General features: G+C 48.4%; 1 protein-coding gene and 1 pseudogene across 2 annotated transcripts in view; one reads left to right on the forward strand and one right to left on the reverse strand.

Moving 5' to 3' along the window:
- The window catches only part of SH3PXD2A (SH3 and PX domains 2A), a 210,767-nt gene that overhangs the window by 13,938 nt on the left and 183,362 nt on the right, over positions 1 to 13,467 (forward strand). The gene's annotated exons all lie outside the window — the stretch shown is intronic.
- On the reverse strand, positions 7,584 to 8,155 carry LOC119234572 (60S ribosomal protein L17-like; annotated as a pseudogene).

Below are 13,467 nucleotides of genomic sequence, written 5' to 3' on the forward strand. Positions count from 1 at the left end.
CTCCCTGTCAAATCAGGTAATGGGATTATAGCACACTGTGCTGTGAGGATTGAGAGCAGAGCTGTGGGGGCAGCTAGGGTGGACCCCTTGAAACCAAGACTGCCTGATTTGAATCCCACCTTTGCCACTCAGGAGCTTCGTGACCTTGGGCGGGGCGGGGGGAGTGCTGAATCCACACCTCAGCTTTCTCACCTGTAAAATGTGGACAATAAAAGCATCTTAGGCTGGTGGAGAGGAGTAAATGGGTTAATACATGTAAAGTGCTCAGAACAGTGCCAGGCACAGAATAAGAGGTCAGTGGATGGAATGACATGTGCTCCCCTTGGCAGAGAAGGGGGAACATCCCCTAAAAGAATCGCTCAAGGGGGCATAGTTGAGAGCTGACAGTTCCTCTTCTCCTAACCTGAATTCGGTCCATGTGGCTGAGCTCATTGGTTAGTTTTATTTTTAGCACATGTTCAGAACTTCAACTTAAGGGTCAGGGGTGGTGGTGGAAACGGTTATAAAGCAGAGTTGAAGCATGAAAAAGGAGAGTGGGCATTTCCATTCTACTTGGCAGTGGTTCTGCTGATGTAAGAAATGGAAGAAAGGCTGTGTCCCCAGCTGAGGACTGCCTTCAGCTGGTGCACAGAGCTCCCACCCGGTCGACCAGATGCCTCTGCTGATGTGCGCACTCTAAGACGTTCTCCATAAGAACTCCAATTTCACCTGTGTACCAGGGCCATGGGCCAGCCTGCTCTAGCTTCTCCCTGGCTCCATACTCCAGGGAACTTGTTATCTTTGGCCTTTTATTTCACTTGCCCTCCCTGGTGGAAAAATCATTCCAGGAAACTCCATTAGAACATCCAGGCTGAAAAATCATTTTCCAAAAGGATTTAAAAAAAAAAAAACACAACAATACTTGACCCTAATTGTGTTGGGTTGTGGTGCCAGCTGCCCCTGCTGTGGGGGCTCATGAACCCCCACAAAGAGACCCTCATTCAAGATACCACTGTCTCCCCGGGAGCCTAGTCCTGTAAAAGAGGTGGCTGAGCATGCTGGCTCGGCTCCTCTGTCTTTGTTAACTCTTGTGCAGGGATAGAGGTCAATGGCAGTACCTTTCCCAGCATCTGGGCATGAAGAGAGTGAGCTGCCCCCTTACAGGGGACTCTAGCAAAGTCATTTTGAGTCTGGAATCAGGTCGCTTCATTCAAGTTCTTCTCTGCCATTTCTATTTGTGAGGTCTTGGGCAAGTCCTCTTCTGTGAGATGGGAATAATAGTATTTTCCTCCTAGGATTGTTGGGAGGGTAAATGAGATAATGATGATAAAAGCACATGTCACAGTGCTGGGGCAGGGTTAGTGCTACCTAAGTGTTAACTGCTGTTATCTGAGCCTGCACAGCAGGTGAGTCTGCTTCCTATCAGCCCAGAGCCTCAGGGGCCTGATGGATATATATTTAGAACCCTTGAGAGGCCACATGGTGTTTGTGACTGAGGAGGCATCTCCAGCAGAGCCAGTGGCCTGCGTTAGAGTCACTATGAGAACCCAAGACAGTGTAAAGTAGCCACCCCTCACTTGCCTCCTTAGTGGCTATTTTAAACAACCAGGAGGCTTGGCAAGGATGCCAAGAGCATGGTCAGTGGGATTCAGGCCGGCTTTTCTGGCTGGGAGCCTTGAATGACACTTTTGTACCTCTCCCCTCGTGGGCCACCTGTGTACAGGGTGACAGAGCCTCTCAGAGGCAGTGTTCTAGGCTGCCACCACCTGTTGTGCCACATCTAAGGCTGGGTAGGTTCATTGTTGATCCCAGCAGGTAAACAGAGAATATTGGAGCCTTTGGTATATTTGAATTGGGACGGCCAGCGGGCAGGGAGGCAGCAACTGAGCCTCCCAACCTGCTGCAAATGATGCTGCTGTGAATGCCAGAGCTGAGGAGCCCCTTTAATCCCCTGCTTCTTGACCCACGTGTCTCCATTTACATATGTACACACCTGGTGCTCAGGTGTCCACAGTCATAGGCATGCATGCCTCATGCTTACGCTCCCAGGCGCTTTTTACATTAGTACAATATCTCATGCCGGCAATGCAACCTGGGAGGAATGTAAGGCTGCAGGAGGTGGCCGTGGAGGCTAGCGGTGGGAGGCGAACAAGAGCCTGAGCCACTTCATTTTCCCTACACCGCCGCTGAGGGACACTCTAGAAAGTGCTCAGATGGGGAAAGGATCAGAGGAAATAGCTTCTGTAAATGTCGGGGACACTGTTGATGCCCTACCCTGTGTCCCCTGGGCTCACCTGAGTTCACCTGAAGCAGTTTCCAGGATTTCCAGCATGCTGACAGCCCCCTTCTTCAAGCTTGCTACCCTCCACTGTTCTCCCTGTATAGGGCAGCCCCGATATTGAACGGGTTCCTGGCTGTGGGTCCTCACCCGCACGCTTAAAAGGGACTTATGAATACTCCACTACAGGCACACACAAAAGGTTAATAAAAGGTTTATTTACAAGGGAAAAGGAAATAAGGAAAATGTACAACTCAGGGAGAAAATAGGGAAATAAAGTCTTTAATGCGTCCTACCCGATCCGCCGACCTGGAAACCCAAAAAGCACTCTCCGATCTGGCCTGACGCTGCGAGCTGGCAGACAGTCAAAATGGGGACCCCCTCCAAAGCCCACGTGTCTGGCTTTATACCAACCTGGCTGCTTAACCCCACCCTCAGGTCCCAGCCACCTTCCCTTTGGTGGGGATGGGATTTGGAGTTCCCAGTGTCTTTGGCTTTGGCCTGGGGTGGGGGTGGAGTCCACGATGCCTGTATGGAATTAGCTTTAGGACAGCCTTTTCCCCCTAGCATCCCCACTTTGCCTCTTGGTGCGAGGACTTTCTCCAGCCCCGTAACTTTTTTTTTTTTAAGTTTATTTTTATTTATTTATGCAAGCACTGGGTACAGTAAGAAGCGCGGGAGGGTGAGAGAATTCACCAGAGCCAGAGCGGGGAGCAGAGCAGGCAGAAGGACCGAAGCACACTGCTGAGGGGAGCAGCGGGCGGCAGGAGAGGTCTGCGCGCCATGTGGGACCCTCCTCCGGTGGCCGGGGAGCAGCCGGGAATCGAACCGGCACTGCAGAGGCTGTGGGCAGCTTTGCAACCCAGCGCTCAACCGCTGCGCCACCGGGGAGGGCCTCCAAAGCCCCATAACTCTTGATCTGCCCAAGTGCGTGCACTGGGAAAAGGCCAGGGAGGAAGCGAGGGGTGAGTTGTCTTTCCTCTGGTTGCTGCAAGCCATGGGGTGGGAGCTGATGTTTCAGCAGCCTGCTTTCCAGCAGCAGGATTCAGAGCAAGTTCTAGCCAGCATCTCGAAGGACCCGCCAGCAGGACTGATCCCCAGATGCCCACAGCAGCAACCTGCCCAAGAAGATACTTGTTATCACCTTCTGCCTTTCCCAGTCTCACTTTCTATCCTTCCTCACTTGGGTTTCCTGGAATCCTGTAATAAAGAGCCTGCACCCATGGCCTGTCTCAGGATGCTGGGACGAGCCCAGACTAGGATAGCAAACCTGTCCAAGTGGTGGAGCTTGGACCAAAACACTCTATCGGTGACCCAGTTCCCGAGACTATGCTGTCTTTCTGGAGGTTTCTGGGGCTCTTGTTGTAGAGAAGGGCCTTGTTTGAGGCAGGTCTCTTTAACTAATCAAAGGGCAGCTTCCAGAGTGAGCCAGTGTGGAAGGGCTGAAGAATATTTGATCCATACCACAGCTTTGAGGGGTTCATCAGAGAAGAGCTCATCAGTGCGAACTTGACCGAGAGAAAATGAGCCCTGGAAACTTGGGAATCTGACCATACACAGACCTGCCCAGAAAAGAAAAAACAAACATTAGGAACTTGAGGACAAATAGAAATCTAATCTTTATCCCCTGTGGTTCAGGCCGGGAGGAGAGTGTGCATATCTGAGACGGAAGTCAGGGGCTGCTGGCCTCTGCACCCAGGTGCAAGGTGACACATGTCACTCGAGCAAGACACTCTGTTGCTCATTGTAACATTCCTGCCTGTAACTGGCTAGCTCTGTGTGTGTGTGTGTGTGTGTGTGTGTGTGTGTGTGTGTGTGTGGTCATCTGGCTAGTTGGCAGGGGGCTAGCATTGTAAACATTGAAACTTCTTGTGACATTGTTTAAAATTGCGTTGAGACTGGGCATCCTTGCAGATGGTGAAAGTGTCTTTAAAAAAAGGAGGGAGGAGAGAGAGTTTGGGGGCGTGTGTGTGTGTGTGTGTGTGTGTGTGTCTGAGTGTGGCGTGCATACATATTTGGGTTGGGTTGTGGATGTGGGTGTTGGGGGTATTTGGGGGGTGTGTTTGGGTTTGGTGTGTCTGTGTGTCTGGTTTGGGGGGTGTTTACATGTCTGTGTGTTTGGTGTGGGATGCTGTGTTTGTGCGAGATGTGTGTTTGGACGTGTGTGTAATACAAGCTGCTGGTTCCTGGTCCATCAGCCGTATTCCCAGGGTCATCTTTTATCTTTGAGACTCTTCACAGTCCGGCGGGGGTGGGGAAGGGGGACCTTTAGATTTTAGTGTGAAATAGGCTTGTGGATCCTCACATATACTTACAGCTACTACCTTTATCCTTTTCTCCAGCACCTCTTTGAGGCAAGGCAAGTTTACACAGATCTCATTTCACTCTGACAAAGGAACGACCGTGCTCCTCCCATTTCTGCCGTTTCATAGCGAGGAAAGTGGGCATCAGAAGATTAAGCCACTTGCTCAAGGTGACACAACCAGTACATGGCAGGACTGGGATTTGACTAGTATCTCTTAACTCCCACTGTTCTGCCTCCTTTATCCGGGTTTGGAGAGCGGGAGGTGGGCTCTATGTGTACAGAAAGGGCCTCTCTCCCTCCAGGGCACTCGCCCCAGGAACATTACTTCCAGCTTCAGTGGGGGCCACGGAGGCAGGGCTGTGGGAACTAGGTTGTTATGCAACGCTGGGAGGACCTGATTCCAGGGAAAAGTCATGACTCGGAGGCAGGGTAAAAGTGGAGGAGCGACTGTAAGAGGAGGAACCAGGGATGCCTTTGGGTTTACTCCCTGAGTCTCAGAGAGAGGATAGTGTGCAAATTTTAGTGGGATAAAGAACCTTATGCCTAGTTTTATCCCCTGAGAGAAGAGGTCATTCTCCCTTCTGTTTGTTCACATGGCTGAAGCTCCCTGTCTAGGTGTGTGGAGGCAATGCAGATCTGTCAGTCTTATCTCAGAAGTGATTAGCCTCTAAGAAGGGGATGGGCATAGATAGCCTTCCCCCTCTGGATTCCTGGAGGAATAGAAAGTGTACTTTTCATCAGTTGGCACTCTTGGTGGGTAGAGCAATGAGGCCACTGGGACAGCTCTGGCCCCGAGAACTCTCGTCAGAGAGTAGGAAATCCCACGGAAGCTGCAGTCCCAAACGGCACTCTGCAAGGGACATTTGGGATTACTCATGGGGTTCAGATATTCTTTGGTTCCCAGAACTACTGGGCAAGAGCCCCCAGTACCCAGCTCAATAACGCTGAACAACTTCTGGTGAACAGGCAGCTCCTGTTGGTGTCACCGAGAACCTGAAAGGGCCACCTCTGTCCCTAGCCACCATGTGCCCCCCGCCGCAGTAGCCAGGTGAGCTCTGGGAAACAGGGGAGTAACCTGAGCAGCGCAAAGTTTCAAAAGCCACCCCCTCTTAAGTTCCCAGGCCTGAACACTGTTAGTATTAGTTCTTTACGTGGGGATAGTAACAGGAGCATAGTCATAGAGTTCATGGTGGGCATAGATGCAATGATTGTGGAAAAACACAGAAAGCAGCGGAGCCTGTCAGACTCACAGAGCTCCTAGGCGTGGCAGCAGCTGGGCCATAATGATGCTGTTAGCCCCCTCCTTTTTGGGAAGCAGCTTTATTGAGATGTAATTCTGGCATCATACTTTGGATGGAGGGATCCTACTGTGACCCATTTAGAATGTACAACTCAGTGGTTGTTAGTATGTTCACAAAATTGTGCAACCACCATCCATGTCCATTTCAGAACAGTTTCATTACCCTACACACACACCTCCTATAGGATATTTCTCTCCTATTTTTTGTACAATAAATTATGGAAGTGACATTGATAGGCAAGAAAGTCTGTGAAACTTTATGTCAGGTAAACCCAGACCTTGGATTTACCAGAATTCTCAGTCCTTGGAAACCAAGAATTTAATTCCAGTCCCTGTGGACTTGCCGATGCCGGACATTTCTTACAAGTGGAGTCATATCATGCGGCCTTTCGGGAGTGCCTTCTTTCGTTAGCATAACATTTTCAAGGGTCATCCACCATCAGCCCTTTTGATGACTTGTGGGGTGAGTGAGGGTCATTCCCCGGGGTGGCTGAGGAGCTCTGGGTACAAGCCCTCACCTGGGCTCTGGCGGGGCTGGCCCTGGTCCTGGGTACAGGCTCTACAGACAAGTCCTCCCCTGCCTGTGTCACTGGCGTAGGGATTTTCTCCCCAACCCACCTCCTTGAAGCTGGCAGAGCTGGGTCTCTTAGGGAAGTGTGGGCTTGCCTGTAGTTTATTCCCATTACGTCTATTCAAGTGACTTGGGGGAAGGGTGGAAACAGCCAGAGCCTTCACTGATCTGTCCCCCGGGGACTCTCTTTCCTGGAGGGGATGGGGAGAGAGACAGAAAAGTCTCTTTATTTGTTTTTCCTGTTGACTAACTCCCCAGCCCCCTTACCAAGTCTTGGTGAAAGTTGCTGGGCCCTGGTCAGACTCTCTTCCCTGGAGACACCGGGTCATGGGACTTGTCTCTAGGGGCAGCCAGGGGGGAAGTCGCCAAGGGCTTTGGAGTTCATGCTGTTTCTCCTCTAGCCAGAGCTGGTCCCATGTAAAACTGGTGAATCTGTCAGGAGGAGTTCAGCTGTGGGCAACAAAATCCCAGTTGACACTGTCTTAAACCACATGGAAATTCATCATCTCACTTTCAAGGCACTACAGATGCAGAAGCAAGGGATTCTAATTTTAAAAAAGTATCCCGCTATTAATGAACGCTTATAACAGCTCTGACCCTTTTGTTGTTGCCATTGTGAACAACTCTGCCCTGAACATGGTGTGTATTTGGGAATGTCGGTGGGCAGGAGCCCTCACCACAATGCTGGAAGGGCTGACCCAGGGCCTGGGTGGAGCACTCCCCTAGTGTGGGCATTTTCCATGGGAAATGTGTGAGCATTTTCTATGGGAACATCCTATAGGATTTCTCTATCCTGTTTTTTTTTTTTTTTTTTGTAGGATAAATTATTAATGTGACACTGATAGATAACAGAGTCTGGGATTTATGTCAGGTAGGCCAGGCCACCTTTAATCCACTCTTCTAATCCATTTATATCTAAATTCATACAGTGAGAACTGATATGTACAGGAAAGACCCCTCTGGATCTATGAAATCAACTCAGGAACACTGTACTAGCTTGCTTTAAAAAAAAAAAAAAATCCATGACTAGTTATCAGGCTAAAATAGTATTTCTTTTTTATTTTTATACTTTTAAACATTATTTAAAGTAATATTTATTTATTTATTTAAAAATTTTTTTACTTTTGCTTCCTTTTATTTTATGTAGAACTTACTCCCTTGTCATAAGTTTTTGTTTCTTCAGTTTCTTCTGCGATATCTTTTTCTTCTGTGCCACCTCCTCTTCTGGTTTAGGAACAATCTGCTCTTTTTCAGTAAGGATCATCTCAATGTGGCAGGGGGAGCTCATGTATGGGTTAATCCAACCATGAGCTCTGTAAGTTCTGCGACGCATCTCAGGGGCTTTGTTCACCTGGATGTGCTCAATGACCAGAGAATCTGCATCTAAACCCTTAAGTTCGGCATTACTCTCTGCATTTTTAAGCATGTGCAGTAAAAATTCAGCACTCTCTTTGGGCCACCGACCTTGTGTCCAACCCCACTGTTTGGCCTGGGCACACCTGCCAATGCCACCTTTGTAATGACGGAATGGCACGCACTGCTTCTGTAGAGTGATATCCTTCAGACACTTGGTGGCTTTTCAGATATGCATACCCTTGATGGCCTGGGTAGTTTCACGCGTGTTTTTAAAATGAACACGGAGATTTGAACCTCTTGATTTGCATGACTTTGTAGGGTTTTCTGGGTCAAGTGAGTAGCGAACCATTTTCAGAGATCACTAAGGCCGCAAACGGGACTAGTAAAGTAATATTTAAAGGCAAAAAATGCAACATAAACGGGTTTCTGGTCAACCAGAATATTTGGTGTCTTCTGTATCCTTGAGTGTCCTAGACTAGTTTGTTCAAGAGGTTTTATGATTCCCTGTTGGAAAGCACAGGATGAAAAATCTAACTGTCCCAAGGGACAGTTATATTATAGGGTATTGGGGACATTCAAAGGTTGATGATGAAAATTTACATGGATTGACCACTTTGTAAAGCAACTTGGCAACGTCTGGTAGCTCTGAAAGCGCACATGTCCTGTGACCTGGTGTCCCAGTTCTAGGCAAATATCCTTGACTAAAGAGCTCGAGAAACTTGTCCACATCTTCTCGTGATAACACGAGAAGACATGTGCAAGCATTTTTATTGCTATGTATTTATAAGAGGGAAAAGCTGGCATGTCAATCAGGATGGGATGGGTTATGCTACAGGAACAAACAGCCACAAAGTTTTATTTATTTATAAGAGTGAAGAATTGGCATAACAGTCAGGATGGGATGGGTCATGCTACAGGAACAAACAAACAACGTTTTTATTTCTTACTCACTCTCTGTGTCCACTGGAGTCAGCAGGAGCCTCTACACTTTGTCGGCACTCGGAGCCGAGGTTGGCAGAGGCTCCAGGCTGCACTGCGTTCCCTGGGCAGCCGTGTCTGGCGGGGGCGATTGAATGCTTCTATCCATGGAATACAATGAAGCCATCAGAAGGAATAAAGTAATGATTTATGCTTCAGCATGGAAGAACCTTGATAACAGGATGCTAATTGAAAGAAGCCAAACACAGAGACCACATATTCTATGAGTTCATTAATTTGAGATGCCAGAATAGGCAACTCATAAAAACCAAAAGCACCTTAGTAGTTGCCAGGGCTGAGGGTGATGAGGAGTGACCGCTAATGGGATAAGCATCTCCATTTTACCAAAGAGGAGAAGACTGAGCCAGGCTGGTGGGGCTGGGAATCGAGCCAGGTGTCCCGGGCTCCGCAGCTTGTCCTGTTACTCTTCAGGTTACTAACAGCAGAAGCACGGCCCTTTCTGGTAGGCAGTGATAAGATCAGATGGCAGATGATGGGGCAGAGAGGAGCCCAGGTGTGGACTTGGGGCATGAAGAGAGACTGGGAATGGGAGTGGAGCACCATGCCTGGGAGTTAAGTCTTCCCTGCAGGCCTGGACTGCCCTAGAGGTGTTGCTTGACAGGACCCATTGTGTGTTTAAAGACATATCTCCACATGTGGTGTGAAGGATCGATTGGACTCAAGAGAACAGAGGAAACTGGAAAACCAGCTGGGAGGTAATGGCAGTGTGTGAAGCCTCGTCTGACATCTGGGTCTGCATCTCAAGTCGGCAAGGAGGGCCAACGTTACCTTTGAAAATGCCTTGAATTGCCCATGCAGTGCAGAGTGAGGGCAATTTGTACAAGAGTCTGTGTACTCTGAGAAGCCGAATGAGAGTAAAAGAGAAACGAAAGGCCGAAGGTCAGTCACCCATGTCGGGCATCCAGAACAGTCCACCTGTGATGTGATGGATGACTCCATGCTGTTTGCAGGTGGAGCCTCTATAACCTGCAGCCCCCTTAGGAGGTGTCCAGTCAGAGGATGGACCCATAGATATTAGCCCCAGAGGGATGTGATTTCATTGCAGCTGCATATGGAAATCTGGCTTTGTGTTCTTTCTCTGCCCAGGCTTTCCCCACTTCTCATGGTTCCACTTAGCTCCGTGGATAAAGCTTTCCACTTCAAAACAGAGATGTTTCCCCAATTTCTGTTCAACTACCAGTCTTGCGTTTTCATTTTCTTCCGCCTGTGCTCTTTTCCACTTCATCTACGACCCCTGGGCAGATGCGTGTTCTCTGCAGGACCTCTTCTGTCCCTTCCAGCCAGCTTTTCTCACCAACAGCAGCTCTTTTCTCCCCACCCACCTAACTCTGCTCCCTGACGCCCTGTCTGTGAGTTAACAGCGCCATGAGTCAAAATCGGGAGTGACTTTTGACTTCTCCTCCTCCATGTTCATTTAGAGTCTGTGTTCTCTTGGTGAGTGGTGCCCAGGTCTGCCTGGAAGCTGATGAAGAAGTCTCTGTTAGGGCTCACCTGCTCCAAGCTTGGGGTGGGACCCAAAGTTCATGTCTTTTTCAAACTCTCCAGAAGATTCTGATCATGAGCCAAGTGCTGGAGTTACTGTCCAGACCTGCTTCTGTCCGGTCTCTTAGACTCATTCACCTTTCATTTCCATTTTGCACCCCTGGTCCCTTCACCCCTAATTCCTAGGCCATGCAACAGCCTAGATCAACTTCTGCAGGTCACTGCAACCAGTCTAGACCTTTTGGTCTCTTAGCCTCTCTCCATACTTTTCCCAAGCCACTTTCATTGCCTGGGACATACCTTTACCTGCTGAAATTATTAAGGCTTATATCAGATGTGTCTTCTAAAGGGGCTTCCAAATCCATAAGAGGCATTCAGGCCTCCTTCACTCTTGTCTTATAATTATTGGCTTGCACATTTCATTCTTTTGCAAGATTAATTGAACAAGCATACCTGAGGCACTGTCCCAGACACTTAGGGTGGGAGAGGAGAGACAGTGTCCTGTCTGTGAGCGCCAGGCTATTTACCAGCCGCTAAGTAAAGCCTAGAGTACTGGGGCCTTGCCTGTCACACTACATCAAAACTGCTGCTCCTCTCCTGTGTCTCAGCTTTTCCCCCCAAAAGTAGGTCAGATGCTGGTTTTTCTGACCTCAGGTGCAGCAACTTAATCGTATTTTTCAGTTCGCTGCACACTATCACCATTGCAAAGCCCTCTTCCTGCCTTATTTTTATTTTCCCTTTTATCATAAGTCCACACTCCTATCCCTTTTTCCCTGTGTATCCACTCTAAGCTGTTTAATATAAACTGACATATCCTCAGAAAACAGGTTGTGCTGTTCCTGTCTTTGGCTTGTAACTTATGTAGTTGATATTCTCTATAGATTTTGTTTTTCTCACTCAATACTATGTTTTTAAGATCTGTTTACACTGATGTGGCATCTCCTTTACTGTTTTTGATGGCTGCATCTCATTCCATGTTGGCATCTACCACTGTTACTTGTTGACTCGCTCTTTTAAAGGACACTGAGGTTGCCTCCAGCACTCTGCTGCAGACATTTGCTGCAGCAAGCATCTTCTACACTGCACTCCTTTTAAACTGCAGAGACTGCCCCCACCTCTGTGTACCCAGGAGTGGGATTGCTGGGTGTACACAGACCGGGTACATGCTACCATGTTGCTTTTCAGAATGGCTGTCCAGTCTGTGCACCCGCCATCATGTGCCACGATGGCCATGCTCCTGCCCCCTCCTCAACACCTGATATTCTCCAGAAGAGGGAGTCAGTTTTCTCTCTCCTTCTAGAAAGGAACTTTCAGGCTGTTGGCATTTTTCCCAAAGGGCCAATCCAACCTCGGTTGAAGGACATAGTGAGTTTTAATGTCTTCCTATCATTCCTTTCTGGTCTGTCTTCCTTGCTTGTAATGAAAGTTCTCTTTATAATTCCCTACCCATTTCTCACTAATGGGACCAGAAACCTAAAACCTTTCTCCACTATCTTTAGAATGCAGCTAGCTTTTCAAAACTAAACCTCCTTTGTATTTCAACTTAATCTGAAATAAGCCCCTCTTATCTTGTTTTCCTCATTGCTTAGTGCCTTGAAGCCTCACTGATCATTCGTGCGTGCGTATTACCCCAAGAATGGCCTCTGAAAGGTATTGCTTCACCTGAGTTTGCCCATGATAGGGGTGGAGCTGCAGACCTTTCCTGTTAATCTGATTTTAGAAGCCAGGTTTGGGGATTTAGCTCTGTTTAAATTGTGGCCTGCAGCCTTGCTTGTAAATGAAAATAAGTTGGGTTTATTTGCTGGGGATAATTATAGGCAAAATAATACCATCTAATACTTCCAGCTTTGGGGGCCTGCACCTTTCCGTTAATGATTAATCATAAGTGCTCTGTGACATCTTACGTTGCTGGAGTACACTATGACTGTGGCCTTCTACTTTGCCTTGTTACAGCAAGTCGTAAATGTGGCTTGAGGTCCTTGGTTATGTACATGCTCTGTGTTTGCCTAGTTTCTCCAGTTACACTGTGGGCTGGGGGAGGGCAGCCATCAGGGTCTTTTCTTCCTCTTCTCCAGAGGGCCTGCCCCCCTCTGCCCTGCCCCCACCTTCCTCCACAGAACTTTGCACTTAGCAGGTGCTCAGTAAATACTTGTTGGGTGGTTGACACAGGATTACATGTTAATCCATCATCTTCAAAGGCTGGAACCAGACCTATTTAAAAAAACAAACAGAATCCTTCCTTTAAAAAATGGCATTACCTTTTTACCCTCACAAATGTTCATTTTAGTCTCATTTATTGCTTTTGGGGTGGGAGTCTTGGGAGAGTGACTCAGAGAGCCTCTTTAACTTAAAAAGGGCACCATAAACTGCTCTTGTAGAGAAGTTGGGATGCTGTGTGTGTCCTACAACGTGGTGGATGCCCCTGCCCTTCACTGCTCCCCGCCTGTGGGGCTGGCCCCTCACAGCATGTGGTACCCTACAGATCGCCATTAAATAAACAGTCCCTTGAAAACACAACATTGAAAAAAGAGCACTGTCTATGTATTGTATCAGGAGAGCTAAATATTATGAAAAAGGCCAAATATTTCCACTGTGTTAAGAAAATAAGAACCCGGCAGCATGGAACTTCCCACTCAGTGGGTAAAAGATGTGATGGAGACTTCAAAAGGAGGAAGAACTGTCAAGACAGCATGAACAGCGGCGGGTGGCTGCTCCTTTAAAAAAAGAGAGAGTGTGTGTATGTGCATGTGTGTGCATGTGTGCATGTGTGCGTGCCACATGTGGCTTCAGAGGTTGCGACAGCGCCTTTCACCTGGGAAATAAATTAATGCACCAATGTAAGATCCTGGCTCACCCAAGCCTAGTCCGACTGGTCTGGGGGTGAGGGTTAGGAGGAGGAAGGAGGAAGCACAGAACAGAAACTTTCTTTGTTCTCCTAAGGCCCGAAGGGCACATTTGCTGGAAGAGACTCCTCATCCCCAGTCTGAAATGAAGATGGACACTCGGCCACAGGGCTGTGGCTCTGGCAGAGTCCCTGCCCATGGACTCCAGGCAGTGACTCTGAAGCCAAATATCTGCATGATGAGATTTGCCCTGGCTTCTCCAGCCCACCTCCCCTCGCCAGGTTGAGCTTGAGAAGCTGGGGAAGGTGGGAAGGCCAGGCAGCCTGACTTTAATTGGAAAGAGACCTGGAATCA

Source organism: Talpa occidentalis, unplaced genomic scaffold (assembly GCF_014898055.3).
Source record: "Talpa occidentalis isolate TD23 unplaced genomic scaffold, MPIMG_talOcc4v2.1 talOcc4.8, whole genome shotgun sequence".
Taxonomy (NCBI): Eukaryota; Metazoa; Chordata; class Mammalia; order Eulipotyphla; family Talpidae; genus Talpa; species Talpa occidentalis.